Source organism: Triturus cristatus, chromosome 6 (assembly GCF_964204655.1).
Source record: "Triturus cristatus chromosome 6, aTriCri1.1, whole genome shotgun sequence".
In the NCBI taxonomy this organism is placed as follows: Eukaryota; Metazoa; Chordata; class Amphibia; order Caudata; family Salamandridae; genus Triturus; species Triturus cristatus.
This window is the reverse complement of record NC_140589.1, coordinates 1,927,259,593-1,927,273,125: the sequence shown is the minus strand read 5'-3', so window position 1 is coordinate 1,927,273,125 and position 13,533 is coordinate 1,927,259,593. Positions and strand designations below refer to the sequence as shown.

Here is a 13,533-nt window from a genome sequence, read left to right as displayed (position 1 = left end):
CAGCAGAGTGAGTCTGGGAAGATTTCAGAACAAACAGATTGCCTATGATATTAATGAGGCAATGTGTGGACTGTACGGCTGAAATAGGGTGGCTGTTATTAGAAGAAGAGCTGTGGCGGTGTCTAGGCGCTATCAATAATATATCGACTGGGTGTTATCATGAACTGAGTGAATTTAAATGTCATCAGGAAGGAGATTAATCAAAACATTGATTGACAAGAATGCAGTCATCTCAGCATTATTAGTAATGGATGAGTTAAGTGGGCCTGATCAATAAACTGATTGGCTTTACACTGAGGGACGATGTATCCAAAATTCTGAGTCCCTCTCAGTAAAATTAACTACTCTACCTGCAAATTACAGGCTCTATTTTGTCATTTCAGGGATTGTTAAAAATGGGGGGTCTCTAGTTGGCAGAGTTAGGTACTTTTGTCCAAATAGGGACCCTTGCATCTAGTCAGGGTAAGGAGCTACACTTCTAAAATAACCCCTGCTCACCCCCTTGGTAGCTTGGCACGAGCAGACTGGCTTATCTCAGAGGCAGTGTGTAAAACATTTGTGAACACATACAGTAATACAGTGAAAACACTACAAATGGACACTACACCAGTTTAGAAAAATAAGTAATCTTTACTAGACTTAACACAAGACCAAACAACAAAAATCCACAATACTGTAATCAAAAATAAGACTTTAAAATAGTAGAAATAGCTTAGTGCACTTTAGATTGTGAATGCGACGCTTAACACTCAAAGTACCTGGGATGCGCAACGCGAAACAAACAAAAGGGTTGCAGGGAAGGTGATGCGATGTTCTTTACACTCAGGGGAGCGGATGCGTCTTTTCCTTACTGCTGCACAGGGGAGTGGAGGCTTGCTTCCTTACTGTGTAGGGAGTTGATGCGCCGGTTTCTTACTGCGATCTGATGCGATGACGTTCCTGTGCGATGTGTCATAAATGGCGTGTTGGTTATGGTACAACAACATAGATGCGATGCGTGCACGCCCGACGGCCGTGCGTCGACTCAGTGAACTTCTGAGCCAAGACAGGCCCTGCGACGCGCTTCTCCAGTGATGTGACAACGGCCTCTGCGGCGGCGGCACGCTTCTCCGGTGACGCAACGCGCTTCGGGGATGTGATGGCGACAGCAGCAGCATGCTTACTCGGCGATGCGATGACTTCTGCAGTGGCGACAAGCTTCGTTGTCACGCTTCCAGCTCCTAGCGACATGCAGTCTCTTAGAAGGCCGAGCACAACAGCAGGCACTTTAATTCCCAGCCAGGGAACTCAGGGGTGAGCTGAGGATGAAGTCTTGTATCCCTCAGGCAGGAGGCAAACACAGTTCAAGCCCTTGGAGATTCTTCTTCAAGGTAATGAAAGCACACTTAGTCCTTTTTCTCCTTTCTTTGGCAATGAAGCAACCACTGCAGGCCAACCCCCAAACATTACACAGCACAGGGGTAGTCTCCTCCTTCAGTTTCCTGGTTCTTCTCCTCGGCAAAGGTCTGTCTTGATTCCCAGACGTGATCTAAAGTTCTGGGGTCTGGGTCCCCCTTTTTATATACACAAAATCCTTTGTCCTCTGACGGCAGAGGGTTCCTGTGTCCAGCCAAAACCAGTTCTGGGTGTACTCTACTAGTGCACAACTTCTTTCTTCGTCTGTGTGGGCCGGGGTCATCAGACGAACCACATGAGGTAGAGCCAGAATTGTGGAAGGCAGACACAGCCCTATTCAGGCCCAGGTGATACTCCTCCCACCACTCCCGATGCAGATAGGTCTATTCAGCCTAGTGCTGAGCCACCCCAACCCCGGTCACACACAAATCAGACATGCAATACACAACCTAGCAGAGGCAGGCTGGATGGTTAGGCAAGAAAATACCTACTTTCTAAAAGTGGTATTTTCAAACACTTTGGGGCATATGTATCAAGCCCATTTGCGAACGGGAAAAGGCCTTTTGGGATGTATCATTCCACACACGTCAAGGCATGTCCTACCTTTTACATACAATGCACCCTGCCCAGGGCGGTACCATGGGCCTACCTTAGGGGCAACTAACATGTTAAAAAGGGATGGTTTAGGGACTGGTAAGTGGGTGCACTTGCCAAGTCGACATGGCAGCACCAGGCTGCACAAAGGCTCTGCTATGGCAGGCCTAAGTCACATTTTACAAGCTGCTTCTGTGGGTGGCACAACCAGTGGTGGACATGGTGGTGGTGGACGTGGTGGTGCTGGATGTGGTGGATGTGGTGGACATGGTGGTGGTGGACGATGTGGTGGTGGTGGACGTGGTGGTGGTGGTGGACGTGGTGGTGGACGTGGTGGTGGACGTGGTGGTGGACGTGGTTGTGGTGGACGTGGTGGTGGTGGACGTGGTGGTGGTGGACGTGATGATGCCCCACTTGAACAACTCTACCCCCTTGGTGGAACCCTCTGTGTACGGCTATGGTGTTCAGAAGAGATCCATGGATGATGGAGGTAACTTCATCATGCTTGTGCGCCTTGTCTCCACTAAAATTGAGTTTTTAAAACATGGAGGTTATAACTGAACTTCAGAAAAGTATAACCAAACTTAACATAGCAACTAGATTGCAACTTCCTAGTTTGTATCTGTACTTAAGTCAATCCAGTTGTGTGATAATGAAAAATTAACTGTCTACTTTTCAGTTAATTCACCATTGAGATTTGTTGCTTTCTGGGGGAGAGCAAGATGGTGTCAGCGTAAGCTCCGTTCTGCTCGGCTGACCACGCCGGACGTCTGACCGATTGGTTGGCTGCCCTGCTCACCATGACGCGATGACGCTTCACAGAGTGCTGAGAGCTCAGGGAACGTTGCGGTTGCCGCGGCCGCTGTTTGGAGACCGCGAAATTCAACAACGCGACTCAGGACCGGGAATCAAGGCATTTCGTCAAATGTTATTGTTTTTTAACTTGGACCCCTTTGCCTGGCCTGCTCTGTGTGCCCTCGCGGCGATCGCTTTGATCCGGCCGTGCACGAATCCCCGCTCCTTTACAAACATTTACCGCACCAGCGGGAAGAGGCTTCGGTGGCTGCACCATTTTTTTCACTTACGCTGCATCAGAATCAACATTGTGATGAATGCCCGGGGGGCCCGAAAAGGAGGCAAGGTGAAGATGGCATCTACTAATCCTGAGTCCAGAGAGCCCAGAGAACCCCGCGTTGCTTCAGCAACGAAGGTGACGAGTAAATCCAGACAAGAGGTCAGTGCAAAGTAATCGCATGGTAGATCTGGGGGGGGACGAACTGCTTAAGGACCCAAAGGATCTTGGACCCTCGCGCCCCCCCTAGCAAAAATGTTTCTGGGGGCTAAAACTCAATCAACTACCCTAACTACTAAAGCCCTTACAACCCCCAAAGATACCTTGCCTACCTCTTTAACTGCTGCTCCTCTTATGCTTACTACACCTGCACTTCCACTAGGCTTTCAATCAGAAGCCTGCACTCTAGTAAATACAGAGCCTAACATGGAAAAAGACGGGCCTCAGGGGGCGACATGCAGTATTGCTAATGCCATGAATGGCATCTTTATCGAACCCTCTAACGCAGCTCCGAATTTAGCCATCTCTCCATGTTTGCCCTATGTTAGTCATCCAAACGGGACTGCTATGCAACAGGTGTCTTCTTTACTACCTGCAGTTGAACAGGGGAATGGTATCCCGTCCATGGCATTTGAAGTGCAGCCGACTGGCCTAGCAAATGTTATCCAGAGTCTAGTGGCCCCCTCTGGGGTGCAAGCTCCCTGGACTCCTGAAGTCGGCCAAGAGCACTTTTACTCAGTTTCAGATAGTACCCCTACTTCCTCAGGCGAAGAAGCGTCTGATGTAAGTGAAGACGATAGCGAGGTCTCTAAAATAGATACCGGAACTGTTCTACGCTCAAAGAAACCTAGAAGCAAAAGCAAACGGTGTAGTCAGCTGAGATGGGATTATTCAGATTCCCAGATGTCATACCCTCTGGAAGAAGAGGATCTCAGCACAGCGCAATGGGGAAGCACAAAAAATCCTCAAGTAGTCTCCACCGAGCCCTCCTTAGCCTCCATTCTAACTTCTACAAAAGTGCTTCATGAGGAGGTGCGATCAGACAACCGCTCAGCCAAATGTGCTGCTAAGAAGCTCCAGTGAGGGCTGAGAAGACTGAATAAAACCTGTACGGATATAAGTGACTGGGTTGTCATGGTAGAAGCCCGAACGGAGCATCTAGAAAACGAGTCTGCAACTATTAAACAACAGAGCGAGTCCAACGCTGCCTGCTTGGTAGATCTAATGTCAAAGGTGGAGGACCAAGAAAATCGCCAGCGTAGGAAGAACAACCTTCGCCTGCTTGGTATCCAGGAGGGGAGGGAAGGAGACGATCCCAGAGGCTTCATTGTCAAACTTTTACAGGCCTCATTCCCTGACGCACAGGGATGGGACTGGGATCGAGAGGTTCAGAGAGCTCACCGATTCCCCCTCTACCAAAAACGGCAGAATAACAATGGCGATAACCCCGGGGGATTACCAAGGGTTATCTTAGTGTATTTCTGAAACTTCCTCCTCAGGCAGCTCATTTACGATCAGGCTCGCCCTAATTCCAAGAAAGGGGCTAATGGAATAACTTTTTTCGCCAAACCTGACTTCTGTCATCAGACCGTAGAACGAAGATGGCGGTTGAGACAATTAATCTCCCCGTTTCAACAATTCGGAGCCGAGGTGTACTCAATGAATCCAGCCAGGCTTAAAGTAATTTTCAACAGGGACACCAAGACTTTTTTTGTCCGAGGTAAAGGCTGGCGAATATCTGGATGACTTGAAGGCCAAGAAGAACTCCAAATGACAGAGAAAAAAAAAAAAAAAAAAAAAGATATATAGACATTAAGCTAATTATAGCTCTAATATTTATCTCTTCATTTTTTCACTTGTTCTCTTTTCGCGAACATATCCTTTGCCTACAACGTATACAAATTTTTGCACGCTCTCTGAATCCAGCTCTTATTTTTTACCATCTTCTATGGCTTAGAAAACGGCTCAAGGGCTATTGGTCGACCGAACAAAGAGTATTTTTTTTTTCTCTAACTGGCGTGGCTGACAGCCGGGGCTTATGTATGACCACCATCACTCAGGGCTCACCTGATTGCTCACACAAGGGGGGAGTAGGGAGGGAGGAGAGTAGGGAGGGAGGGGGGCGGGCACCAAGGTGGAAAAGAAAAATGGCACAGAAGCTAAATGGATATCTATATACATGCACAGACCTTTATTTACATATTTATGGTCAAGACTTAAGGGCATCCTTTACTTTTTAGATGGCTAAGACTGATGTACTTAGAGTCGTCTCTGTGAATATCTGTGGGCTGAACAATCCTGCTAAAAGAGAAAGTGTGGCTCAGGGTCGGCGGTCACTAGGGAGAAATGTCATCTGTCTTCAAGAAACCCACTTAGAGGGCTCACAAAAACACTTATTAGGCACACTTGGGTATAACGTTGTGGGTACTACCACACAGGGCGCTAAAACTAAAGGGGTGGGGATCATCGTAGATAGAAGATCTATCATCAGTAATTTACGGGTGAAATCAGACCCACTTGGCAGGTGGATAATAACTGAATGTCATCTTCCCTCTAACCCTCCGTTTACTCTATGCTCGATATATAGTAGCACTATTGACGATCCAGAGACTATCAATCAGGTCTCGGGGGAACTCACTCATTGGCCCACCCCTATTATCTTATGTGGAGATTTCAACATCCACTTGCCCAGCAATTGGGAAATGAATAGTAATTGGAAATATAAAGGTAGGAAACCTCAAGTATATCAGGCCTTAATCAATTTAATCCAGGATCATGGGCTAAGAGATATTTGGGCTACTCAAAGGCCTATACAACCTGGCTATACTTTCTTTTCTGCTCCACATCATACATTAGTGAGATTAGACTACTTTTTTGTTTCCTCGTCATTTCTCTCCAATTGTACTATTGACATGGCTCCACGATTTATGTCAGATCATAATCCGCTTATTCTTAACATGAAGGGCTTAGGGAGATGGAAGGAAACACCTAGATGGAGCTTTGAGAAGGCCCTCCTACAAGATGTAGGTTTTCAGACACATATGAAAGGCTGGATTCCAGAGTTTTTGGAAACTTACATAGGCTCTACCTCCTTAATGACGGTCTGGGATACATTAAAAGCAGGGATCAGGGGTGAAACCCTAAGGTTTTCAATAAGAAAAAACAAAAAGGATAAGCTATTAATATGCGATCTCCAAGAAGAACTAAGGGGAGCAGAAACTAAATTGACCCAACTGATCCAAACAGGACAAGACATTAAAACGGCCCAAAGAGAGGTAATTGTTGCGAGAGCAGAGATTGGGGCAGTCTTTGCAGAAAAAAACGCAGCCAAGTGGGCAACCATACGGGAAAAAAATTATGAGTGCAGTGATATATCGGGCATCATCTAGCAATCAAGACTAGACAGCAGGTCACTAATAGTGAAATTCATTCAATTAAATTAATTAACGGGGCAGAGATCAATGACCCTAGTGCAATACAGAGGGGATTTCACTATTTCTATGCCAGGCTGTACAACGAAGAGAACCATAATTGGACAGACACTCTTGAACAAAAAATTACTAGCTATCTTAACGAGAGTGATCTTAGACAACTTAGTTCTGAAAACAGAAAACTATTGGATCTTACACCAACCTGGGATGCAATCCTGAGATCCCTTCTAAGTCTGCCTGAAGGTAAAGCTGCAGGAATGGATGGTATCCCCGTTGAATTCTATAAGATTTTCACCCCGCAAATTGAGTTACTTTTCACAAACGTAGTAACCTCCATCTTCAACGGGACCTCCCCATCTGCCTCCTGGTCTACTGCCAGGATATCTATATTTCCTAAGAAGGACAAGTCCCCGTTGGAGATGGGTTCATATAGACCCATTACCCTCATCAACTGCGACTCAAAGATTTATTAAAATATACTGGCAAATAGAATATCTTCGGTCATTGAGTACTTAGTTTCAGAATGGGAGCATGGTTTTATTCCCAAAAAAGGCACTACGGAGCATGTCAGGCGAGTTATCACCCTGTTCGACGCAGCACAAGCAGCTGGAGACCCGATGTCGCTTACACTACTAGATGCTGAAAAAGCATTTGATCGGGTCTCCTGGCGGTTCCTTTGGGCGGTAATGGACAAGCTGGGTTTTGGCTCAAGATTCATATCAGCCGTGCAGGCCTGTATTTTAAATCTATGGCCTGCCTATGCATCAACGGGCAATTCACGGAAATCTTTAAAATCTCACGAGGCACCAGACAGGGCTGCTCCTGTTCACCTCTTCTGTTTGCCCTTTACCTTGACCCATTTATTAAAGAAATTAAAAAAAAAACAAATGTTACTGCAATTAAATTTCAGGGGATCGACACCAAAGTCTTGGCCTACGCGGATGATCTGGCCATTACTTCCCCAGACCCAGAGAATACCATATTCGCATTGGAGACAGAAGCCCTAAGATTTGGGCAAATGTCCGGATATGCCCTGAACAAAAACAAAACACAAATAATTACAAACAAAGAAATTATTTGGACTGACGATAGGGAAGTACCTAAAGCTAAATACCTAGGGTTTTTTTTATCAGCAAATATTGATAAAATAGTAACAGACAATCTCACTCCCCTAGCTGCAGACACTAAAAAGTCCCTCAAACGACTAGATAACTTACATCTGACCTTGGTTGGAAGATGTAATGTCATAAAAATGACATACTTTCCTAAGCTCCTCTATTTTTTCCGTTCTATACCCTTGGAATTTAGTAAACCTACCCTTTTAAAATTCCAGCAAATATTTACACAATTCATCTGGGCATATTCCCCGCGAAGACGGGCTCCAAGGCAACTCTCGCTCCCAAGAGAGAGAGGCGGGTGGTCCCTCCCTAACATTACACTGTACTATTGGGCCTCTGTCATGCAGTACAGTTCAGGGTTGGTAAGGGAATCTCTCCCCCTTCCCGCATCAGGGCTTGCCTCTCCCTTTTACCTCCTACTAGGTGAACATCATTGGGGCTGCCTCTTCCGGGAGACTTCCTACGGATACTACAAGCGCGTGGGATTTAAGACCTTAATGAACTCATACAAAGTATTCCGCAACATCCAAAGACTCTTTGGATTGGGAAGATTCAACTTTTACTCCCCCACTGTGGATAACCCTAATCTTCCTGCTATATTTGAAAAGTCCTATTTTTTAGACTGGTTCAGAGCCGGCATAGTGAATCTTGGGGATCTCATTACCACAGAGGGGGTTAACTCATTTACAAGTTTGCAATCTAAATTCATCCTGAAAAGCTAAGATGCATTCAAGTATTTCTCTATATGTGACTTCTTAAACAGAAAAGTCGGGAGCGCTGTAGGGTTTGCTGAAGTGGAATTTGTTAACTTACTGCGTAGCACTATAACACCTAGAATAGGTTCCCTTTATAACATCTTAAACAGGCAAACCCCTGATGATCTTCAGATAATAGCCACTAAATGGCATTCTAAACTCAAATGCTCACACAACATATGTTTTAATTCCTTAACACTCTCTCAGAGTATACTACTTTCAGCCAAACTGCAGGCTCAACATTTTAAAACCATTTTTTTCTTGTACATTACCCCTAATAAAATTGCTAAATGGGGTGTAGGCAAGGGGACTCTTTGCCCCCGGTGTTCGGAATTCGCTGCTGATTCCATCCACATATTCGCAACCTACTCCAGACTTGTTCCAAACCTTCTTAAAATACAGGAGTTTTTAGGGGAAGTCATCTCCCAGGCTATCACATTAAATCCCACAGTTATTATGCTGGAAACTCAATCTAACAACCCCAGGATTAAAAGCGAAGAACTCATTTTTATTGCAATGGCAATATGGAGGATTTGTGTCGCCTCGGCTTGGTTGGATTCGGACCCCCCCTCATTTTCTCAGTGGCTGGCTAGACTAGTAGCAACCCATCATTTAGAGAAAGCTGTTTATGCCAAGAAAGGTCGTAGAGGACGGAAGAAGGGTCTAGAGGTTTGGGAAATGTTAACATCTTGGTTGGACCAGCCCTGATGACATTTTCTAATACTTTTTTTTTTTATTGTATCCTTAATTCTTCTTCCATACTCTATCTTGGGTGTCTTCCTGGTTCTACTGCATTCTTAACTGCTGTACTATGTGCTAACCCTCTGTTCAGCTGTGTCATCCCTTTCCTCTCTGTTTTCTAGGTGCTCCTGGGGGGGGGTCGACCCAATTGTCATTTATACCTCTGTAATTTTCTCAAATAAATAAAAAGTTTAAAAAAAAAAGGGTGGAGTGTCTCGCTCATGTACCTCGGATATGGGTCTGGCTGAAAATAACTTTTTTTTAAATGGAGGGGGGCGGTCTCTCCTCTCCTCTTAGCTGTTCATAAGCATAGCCTTGCTGCACGTAGGTGAATTATAAGGGGCAATGTGCGAGTACTGAAGCAGTGAAACAAAATATTTAAATACTATTTGAGTAATACAGAGGTCAGAAATCCGTGCTCTAGTACTTGGATTGGAGGTGTGTCCACAGCACGGTGTGTTGTCAAAACATTGTAGATGTCTCTAAGGAAACAATCCATCAAACCTTTTTCTACAAGCAACTTTAGTCTCCTTGTCTCCAAGCGATTTGTCTTTTTAATTTATATGTGCGGCCACTTGCACATTTTGGAGCACCCGCCCTCAAGTAGTTCGGCAGGATCAGTGGCATTGGTCTGCAGTGCTGTGTAATCAAGTTATTGAAAAACTGCTGAACCGCCGCAGTGAAGGCAAGCCTCCTGACATGAGTCAGATCATGACTTCATGAGTAGTGTTAGTCAGTATACCAGCGCTTTCAGGCATAGGCTGTCTGGAGGGAAGTACGTGCTGGATAAAGGTTTGCAGAGGCTAATTTTAAACATTGTGAAACTGTTTGTGCATCGAGAAAGATAAAAGACAGCTATGCGAAAAGGAAATGGCACTTACGTGCAAATGAAATATCATGCTGCCCGTCCCCATTGTGGGAATAAACATTGAATAAAAACGGACATCATTGGGTAATTAAATACAGTTACAAGAGGAGCAAAGGAAAAAAAACAAAAAAAACGCAGCCACGCGGCCGTTAAAGTGAAAGCAACGGCATGATCCTCCACACCGATAGCTGCTCGCTCCCGCAAGGTGGATGCCTGGCGTGCACGAGCTGCTGAAAAGGAGCAGACCGATTCCTAAAGGTCTTTTCCTAGAGCAACGCAAGCGCGCTGCCTAGGCGAGACCTAAAAAAATACATGAGGAAGGCAAAAAAGTTGAGGGATGACCCTGCAAAAAGGGCCAAGTCCAACAGGGACGATATCACATTAAGGAGCTGAGTTGTGTTTTTATTTAATGACAATAGGGGTGAGGTGCCATGTAATATAACTTGCTATGATGCCACTCCGAAAAGTGCCCTTTTTCCATGGTTACCCCCTACCCTCCACTTTCTGCCTGATATTTAATACCCTTATACTGAGTGTGCACTGGGTCCCTGCCAATCAGGTTCCCAGTGCCTGTGTTCTTTCCCGAAACTGTACCTTTGTTTCCAGAATTGGCACCAGTGGTGCCAAGGGCCTTGTGACCAGAAAGTATCTCTAAGGGCTGCAGCATGTATTGTGCCACCTTCAGAGATCCCTCACCTAACACATACACACTGCCATTGCAGACTATGTGTTTTAGTGAGATCAAAATTTAAGAGTTGACATGGGCCACATCCCTGTGTGCCATGCTCATGACACACTGCCTGTAGCATAGGTATGGCACCCCTCTAGCAGGCCTCACAGCGCTAAGGAAGGGTGCACTATACCACAGGTGAGGGCATAGCTGCATGAGCAATATGCTCCTAAAGCGTCTAAGTCCATTCTTAGACAATGTAAGTGCAGTAACGCATTATTCAGTACATGATCTGAGAGTTTCTCATTACGAGCGCCACAGCTCCATGATTGCTTTACTGAATGCGAAGTAGTTTGATATCAAACTTATCAGCGTAATAAACCCACACGGATGCCAGTGTTGGATTTATTACCAAATGCACTCAGAGGGCATCCTAGAGATGCCCTCTGAAAAACAACCAACTCAACAGTGTGCCACTGACTGGTCTGCAACAGACTGCCACACACAGACTTGTTTCTGGCCCTTTAAGGTGGGAGCCCTTGTGTTGTCATGGGTCAGGAACAAAGCCAGCTTGGGGTGGAGGTGCTTCTCACCTACCCCCAAACATGAACAGCATTTTGGGCGGTGAGCCTCAAATGCTTCCTGCCTTTTGTTATGCTGAACAGGGCCTCTTCAGATAGTGGAGATGCCCGCCCACCTGACCAAGCTCCACTTTTGGAGGCAAGGTCGGCGGGAAAATTAGTAGCCAGCAGGAGTGTGTCTCCTCTCTGTCAGGACCACCCCTACGGTGCCCTATACCGAGGTGACCTCCCTCCTTAGAAAATCCTCCATCTTGGATGGAGGGATTTTAGCCAATCAAAGTAGGGGATTCCCTCATCCCACAGGGAGGGGGCATTCAAATCGTGTAGTCACCCTAAAGGTACGTAGCCCACTGGCTACTATCTGCCAGTGCTAGTAACGCCCCTAAATTCAGTATTTAGGGGTAACCCTGAACCTTGGCCCTCAGATTCGATGGACCAAAGAAGAAGACGACTTTTCGGACCAGGAACTGAACCGGTGCAGATAGAACTTGTCAAGAACCCTCCCACATGCTACCGTTTCGACAACTGAACCTGCTGTCCTTCCAGAAATCAAGCAAGACCTTCCAGAGACCTTTCAACCTTCCACAAAGCACCAAGAACCTCCCTTAGAACTAGAGGCTTTAGTCCCTGGCGTTCGCCAGTACAGGAACCGCAGCAGCTGAGGACCAGAACTTGTGTTGAAGCGACTTACTGGTGCAAAAGAACCATAAGACTGTAGTGGTAGAGAACAGGCACTTGTGTCGAAGTGACTCTGTTCTGCAAAAAGAAAGCACCACAGGCGGACGGCCTCCACAACCTCGAGGGATCCTCTCGGCCCAATGACCCAAGCTGTTCACAGCTCCATGCCAGAGAGCCCGTACCCTCCTGAAAGTGGCCCTGTCAACCTCCATCTGCACCGCCTCTCCGTGACGGTCCAACAATGGCGGAACTCACTCTTTGCCTGCGCATCTCCATCTCCACGACCACTGGGTTGGCGGTGCCTACACTCGATCTACAGTAACCTGCTGACGGAGACCGTGACGGTTACTGTGTTGGCGGTATACTGAATCCTATCCCGCTTCATTGCTCTCCGCCGACCACAAGGGTAAATATCATTGCCGGTATCGACAGCTGTGGCATAGATACTGAAACCCACACCTTTGCGGGTGCCGCCAGTCCCCCCCCTCGACTGACATTGTGCCCAGTGTTGGTCCTAAACCCTCGGGGACTGGATGAGTAAGTTTAGTTCTTACCTGCCAACGCTTATAACTGTTTTCTTTCCATAGGATTGCATTGCCTTGCCAATCTATTGCATACAAAAGCTTAAGTTGTACTATTGCAAAGTTCTATCGTTTTCAATCCAATACAAACGTATTCCTATTCCCTGTAAAGATTTGTTCACTGCCTTGCAAAACAATTAAGACTCATTTTTGAAGAGTATTTGCTACTATTAAAACTGTACTTACTTGCAACTGAGTGCTTAGTTCTGGGAATAAAATAACAAAGTAATACTTTTTCATACAAAACAATTGGTCGGATTCAGTCTTTGAGTGTGGGCTATCATTTCTAGCCTGAGTTTGTACAATAAATGCTTCACACAGCCCACTGATAAGCCTAACAGCTCGACAACACTATCACAAATAGAGCTTTTAGTAATATCTACTTAAGCCACTGGGGTTCCATTGGACACTGTGCACACTATACCTTACTTTGGTGTATTATTGGAGCCAGCTTACTACAGCCACCAATTATTGTATTTTCCTACTGAGAATCTGCCACAATTAAGTGTGAGGACTGGACTCTTTATAGCTGTGGCTTCACAGCAAAGAGATTTTTCTCAAATGCAGTGCAGAATACCGGTGCCCTATATGCTTCTGGGGGCAGAGTGACCCTGGTCGGTTAAAGGTGAGTCACAGCAGAGTACAAGGGGCCCTCAGAGATGCCCATGACTTTTGTCCAGTGACTCATGTCCCAATCTCTTGCACCTACACCTCTCTCGTGTTCCCATCTCTAGCACCCACACCTCTCTTGTGTATTCATCTGTTGCATCCTTACCTCTCTCGTGTCCCCATCTCTTGCACCCACACCTCTCTCGTGTCCCCATCTCTTGCATCCACACCTCTCTCGTGTCCTCATCTCTTGCACTCACACCTCTCTCGTGAATTCATCTCTTACAAACACACCTCTCTCGTGAATTCATCTCTTGAACTCACACCTCTCTCGTGAATTGATGTCTTGCACACACACCTCTTGTGGCCCCATCTCTTGCATCCACACCTCTCTCGTGTCCCCATCTCTTGCACAAACACTCCCTCGTGTCCTCATCTCT

General features: G+C 46.1%; 1 protein-coding gene across 1 annotated transcript in view; it reads right to left on the bottom strand.

The window, feature by feature from the left end:
- The window catches only part of LOC146822504 (uncharacterized), a 50,787-nt gene that overhangs the window by 24,788 nt on the left and 12,466 nt on the right, over positions 1–13,533 (bottom strand). The window lies entirely within an intron of this gene.